The sequence below is a fragment of the Cariama cristata genome, unplaced genomic scaffold (assembly GCF_000690535.1).
Source record: "Cariama cristata isolate BGI_N322 unplaced genomic scaffold, ASM69053v1 scaffold1720, whole genome shotgun sequence".
Lineage (NCBI taxonomy): Eukaryota > Metazoa > Chordata > Aves > Cariamiformes > Cariamidae > Cariama > Cariama cristata.
Genome location: NW_009594307.1, coordinates 22442 through 28957, shown reverse-complemented (window position 1 = coordinate 28957; position 6516 = coordinate 22442).

Sequence of the window (6516 nt, the reverse complement as noted above, 5' to 3'; positions counted from 1 at the left end):
GGGCACAAACTGAAACTCAGGAAGTTCCACCTGAACACGAGGAAGAACTTCTGTACTTTGAGGGTGGCAGAGCCCTGGCACAGGCTGCCCAGAGAGGGTGTGGAGTCTCCTTCTCTGGAGATATTCAAAACCCGCCTGGACGTGATCCTGTGCAACTTGGTGTAGGTGACCCTGCTTTGGCAGGGGGCTTGGACTGGATGATCTCCAGAGGTCCCTTCCAGCCCTGACCAGTCTGTGATTCTGTGAAAGGTAAGAGTGAAACCCTGACCTTTGGGCTAGCATTTTCAGCCCGAAACCTCCAACCCCTGTGCATGCCTTGCATTACCACCCTGGGCTGGCATCCCGCCTGCCCAACAAAGCACCCTGAAGCCCAAGCTAATGCTGGGTTTGGTGGCGCTAAAGCACCAACCATCTCCGTGGGCTCCAGCACTGGAAAATAAATCAGGTAGTGGGATCTCTGTGGAGCTCTCTGTGCCTGTCTCCTTCAGTCCTTTCAGAAGGCAGGGGAGGAGTTGCAGCAATGCCCCTGCTACAGCTGCAGAGACTGGAGGCAAAGCAGGTTAGCTCAGACACCGAAGTCAGCCTCCCTGGGGTCAAGAGCAAGTTTGGTGGAAGTTCATTGATGTTCCGTTCCAGGCTATAAAGGTGAGGTGGTACCTGGCAGTGTTCCAGAGGAAAGCAGGTGATAAAATGTGTTGAAACATATATGCAGTGGTCACGAACAGAGGATCAGGTGAATAAACATCAAATACGGAGTCCAGGGAACAGAAACCCTTTTTTCCTGTCAGTCGAATCGCAGTCGGGGGGCCCAGATTAATTCTGTTAGGAAACCCAGAATATGTGAAAGGCACAGGAGAAATCTGAAATTTAGCAGGAAATCTGTTCACGGTGAAGCCGCTGAGTGAGCTGGTGAGAGAAATTACTCGAAGGCATGGAGCAGAGCCAGGGAAAACAGACAACAATCGACCAGACATTACAGAAGATTCTGGGGATAAATTGCTCTTGAGAAATGCAGTGCTTCTTAGGACTGGATTCAAGGGTACTTAAGTACTGTTTCTGGTGTAAAGCCTCCACAGCCAGCTGCTTGAGAAAATTTTTTATTAACTTTTTAAAGACGGAGAAATATCAATTAATCAAAGCAAATCTTTTGCAAAAAAATGTATCTGCTTTGAGAAATAGCCACAGGAACACAAAAGTGGCACTGAACTAGTGTATTTTTTTTTTTTGCCAAGTTACCCACTAGCCTTCATGACTAGGATCTGTTGGTTTGGGGCTGCTCGGCAGAAGGAGCAGCCTGCAGGCACCAAAATGTTCATACCTAGGAGTAGCCCTGGTTTGAGAGCTGCCTCAAAGCATACAACCCCACAGTTTCCAGAACCCTTTTGCAAAACCGGCATTGTAGAAGCCTCAACTCAAATGCTGATTTTCAGAGAACAGACTCACCGTTTGGGAATTGGAGCCTTTGAGAGAAAGGGACTTCGAGATAGAGAACGCCCCATAACATTTGGGAGTCCTCACTGCCATGAATGATGCTCGCTGTGCTGCGTAAAACAAACTCCCAATTTTAGTGTCACTCTCCATAGCATTTGCAAATACAGGCATGCCCGCCATTAACAGAGTTTAATAGCTTTGAAGTATTTTTTATTAAACAAAATCTTCATATTTTTCAGTACTGAGGTCAAAGCATAAGTAATTCTTATAAACATTTTATCTGAACCAGCATTAGAAATCAATTTGGCATTTGTTGTATCATTTGCCCCATTCTTATGTAAAAGTCTCCTATTCTGTTTTGTATATCATTTTATTTCGATTATTGTAATTTCGGTTGCAACTAATCACACACATTAAAAAACAGCTAGCCTTGAATAAGTCTTTGTATAAAGCTTGACACTCTGTGCCGCTCATTCTTGATAATGGATGCATTAATGCACACCCGATTTAAAATGCGTAGTACAAAGACAAAGTGCAAATTACAGCGGACCAAACTGCAATCAAGCTTTTTATGGGTCTGCAGTGTGCGGTGTGGTATTCACCAGCGGTAGCCCAGGGGCCAGTAGGCTACATATAAGCCCTCATTCCTTAATTTACTCCCAGCCACCGGCTTTCCCAGGGAGCAGGGCAGAAGGCTTAGTATGTTCACTAGAAGCAAACGGCGCTACAAAAAAAGACCCAGATCTTGAGGTCTAGTTTTTCACCAACCTGATTCCCAAATAACCCCTCAAGACATGTACATCCTCTCCTCCAAAAACTCATCAGGCCATTTCATTGTTAAAATATGTTAAATTTTTCTAAAATTGAGGCAGTGACAGGTTTGGGTTTTGGTGGGTTTTTTTGTTTTTTTTTTTTGTTTTTTTTTTTTTACAGTTGCAATTAGATATGGGCCATATTTGCAGATTCAGAGCCTTTTTATTTCTCTGAGACGCTCGATCCCCAGCGTACTAGGGAAGCGCTCGGCAGGCTTTGAATCCAGCCTGAGATTCCCCACCGCAGCCGGCACAGCTCTGTAAGACTCCGTTCAGAAGCAATTGCTAGATCAGATCCTTAATTTGCACTTGACAATGTTCAACCCATATGCACAGTAGGTGGGTGGGGGAATTTGATGGCTTTCAGATTGGGGGGGAGGGGGAGAGGAAGGAAAAAATAGACTTTGTTCTGTATTTGGCGAGAAAATGATTAATCTCTTTTATATTCTTTTAAGTTACAACATGGATGTGGAGCGAGAGAGACTTAGATTTTAATCTTCTCACTGAAGTAAAATAATTAAAAGGATTTCACAAACTCATTTATTTCCACATGAAATATTCTATTTCAGGCATGTTTGAAAAAGTGATTCAGAAGTTAGCGATTTAAAGCAAGCAGCTGCATACTGATAACAGGGGAAATATCTCACTGCGGCTTTAGATCACAGGAATCCATTCAGCAAAGGAACCAATTTTTCTTTCAGATTTTGAAAAAAAATCCCCACTGATTAGAGTGCTAGCCTGAAATTAAAACACGTATCTGTTATTCTGCAAGAGAAACATTATAAAAATGGGTTGAAAGAGCTGCAGCTCTTTTAACGTCTCACAGACAATAGACAAAAAAGAGAAAAGCTACTGAATTCTTCCTCCTCTAATTACTATTCATTTGTTACGTATGGACAGAAGGCATGCCACTGTTCATATGGGTATTTTAAACACTGCCTGATTATGAACTCTATGCTTGCTGTAGAAGTCATTGTCATGGAGGGGTGACTGCAGTGGGTTACAAGTCCTCCCCGCGCTTGCTGCAGCGCACCCCAAGCAATCCCAAGCGGTGTCTGTCTGCTGGTGTCAGAGTGGAGACTCTGTCACCGCAAACATCTAATGCAACAAGTACTTGCAATGATTTGTTTCCCATGTAGTAGCCTGTTCTTGTACCTTAACCCTCGACAGCTTACTTTTATCAAACGATAACATGTTTTATCACATGAGTCAATGCTCAGATGGAAAATGTGCTTCTGGAGAACTGGTGATAACTTACAAGTAAGTTTGCTCAAACTGTTTTTCTGTCCTTGGACTTGTCAAGCATGAACACAATCAAATCCTGGCGACATTTACATTTGAAGTCCATCTAGAGTAACTTACTGGGTTAAAGAATTATCTCAGTCCAACACTTGGGTTCACCAAGTGGTTTACTGGACCAAAGAGTGCCAGTGGCAGGCGGAGTGTCTCTCAGTCAGGCTCCTCAATTGGCATATCAGGATAAAAGCAGCTTTTCTCTGCTGTGCAAGGTTTTAACCTACAGATGTCTACTGTAATATGTGGGCCCATGATTTTCTTGGCAACTTTTCAAAACTGGGCTTTTTCAAAATTATTTCCATACTTACTCAATAGTTGGATGTTCAGAGTTTGGCAGACTTGGAGAAAAAGATCTGCAAGGGAATTTAGGGTTCAGAAAGTCACACTCACGTTAGCAGTATTTTAATTTGCCCTGAACTCAGACTTAAGCCCAGAAGGAATCATTAAATATTGTAATTTTCTGTAGATCACAGTTACCCTTTGTTGAGACCCCAAAAGTGTTTGTTTGATTACTGATTTCTTCCTTGTGAGATTTGATTGTTGATTTGAAGACATCCAGACATGGAAAGCCCTCCATTTCTCTTCGTGGTTTGTTCCAATGGCTAATCAGTCTCACTTGTCTCTCAATTAAATCTGTCTGATGACGGCTTCCAACCATCTATTCTTGCAGTGTCTTTCTCATGAAGTAAGACAGCTTTGGATAAGTCAGGGTCAGGCACTGGCAAGCTACCTCCGCTCAAGCAAAAAGCTCTGCAAGAACGGTTGTTAGCATTTTTAACTATAAACTCTTTATATGTTTATTTAAATGAATTGAAATAACCGCCCCCCAGCGAACTAGTGTTTTATAGAGCATTTTAATAGGCTTTGAGCACTATATGAGTGTATGGGTTTATTTTAATATTTCTCTAGGCAAGTATTATTGAGAATTGGCAAACTAAAAAAACCTACGTATTGGTTCTTCTGCTTTGTATAACAAACATCTGCATTCTTGTCTACATCAAGTGTCTGTTTATGAAGTTAGAGAAATCCACTGTCTAAGGAGTAGGTCAGAACAGCATTGGAAACTCAAAAGAAATAGCAGGCAACAGTCTGGCTGACTAAAGAGAACGAAATAAAACTCAAAGTCTCACCTGTCTCTAAAAAAACTCACAGGGAAAACCTTAAAGACCCAACTATGGCATTCAGTAGCTCTATTTTCATTAGAAAGCTGTCTCTTCTCTGCCAATTCTACTCGGAAATCAGGAGAAATCAGAGAAACTGAGGCCTCAAATGCCCAGAAAAACAGAAATTACTCTAAAATGCAGAAAACACAGCAGAGAGAAGAAAAAACATCTGGGTCTGCATCCATTGAAAGCTATGGAAGTTTTGCTCTCAATGCTAACGCATGCTTCACTGCTTTGATTGAAGAATTGCTTCTACACAGTCCCCTCAGATTTAGGAACTGCTAATGTCACTCCCTATGGCAATGTTGCTGTGCTGGGGTGGGGTGGGTCCATTTGCCATCTGTTTACAAGCTGGGTTCGGAAGGACACACCAAAAACCTGAGACAAGCAGAAGAATGCTTCTTAAATCCACCAACCCCAAAGCCCACAGAGATGTAAAATCAGACAGTGAGCCCAGGGGCAAGGGCAGAAAAAGTAAAAATATTAAAAAAAAAAACCCAAACGACCTGCAAAGTACTACTCTAGAAAGTTACTGTCATCTTTCTAATACAAGTTTCAAAGACCCCTACAAACCAAACTAGCCAAGATCTATTTTAATAATTGAGACAATGGTCTAACTCTTTGTTGTTGTTCTCCACTACGGAAGAACAACACGGCACTTAATTAATCATTGTGAATGAATCGATTACACAATTGCCGTTAGTGCAGTTAGCTGATTATGCCCCTTCACACAGCTAAAGGAAATCAAAGACAATCCACGTGCATTAAAATGTGCTGCACCTTTTCTGCAGGATGCTCTGGCATCGCATTAAGTGCTATTTCTAGAGACTGCCTGCAGCAGATTTAAATTCTGCTTGGGCTGAATGAAGGAAAGATAATGTTACTTCGATCTCTTCAAGTCATCTGGGTTTTGTTTTGATCACATTTCAGGAATATTCATATGCTTCCCATACATACTGTAAGAGTATTTTTTTAACATAAAGTTCTCCTTTCTAAGGTCATTTATTTTAGTTTCAATGCAGCCATGCTGATGAATGGGAGATGAAGGAGCATGAGAACTTACTTCTCCATTTAATCACAAACACTAAGCAATAAAATGTACTCCTCAAGTACTAAGAATAGTTTAGGGCCAAATCTTACATAGGGGAAACTCCCATGACTTTTAATTAGCAGAGTCAAGTCCTACAGGATTCATCTCTGAGGCCATCTCTATACCCTTTTATTAGGTTAATCCTGAGGGTAGCTGAGGCTGAAGCACCTCTGTCCCCATACCATAGCCCTTTAGGGAACCCTGGCAGACCCTGAGCATGGGGGGAGGTCTACCCTCGAGCCCTTGCAGCTCTCTCCCAGCTTGTTTACATTACACACATCCAGGGCCCTAACTATCTGACCCCACATAAATGGCTCTGCTCATCTTACATTACTATTTATCATTGTCACTTGACAGAAAAAGGGAAGAGGTGGGGAAACCCCGTCCTGAGCTCCTTGCACTAACCACCGGCAGCCAGAAGCTGGTGTTGAATGGAGCAATCACCATTTGCACCCTCGGGTTTCCCTGAGCGCTTGCACAGACGTAGACTTTATTCCATTGCAAAGGTCAAAGTCCATTGGTATTGCCTCAGTCCAAACCACCTTTGCTTTCCTCATTCCGATGTTTTCCACAGACCTATGCAACAGGGCTACAAAGAAATGCACTCTCATGGCCTTGATACCCTGTGAAATCTCAGTCCCTTGTGGGATGTCCTGGAAGCCACCGTGGAGCCAGGCCCACCACAAAGGCGGGAATAAGCCTTGTCATGGCAGGAAAAGCACAA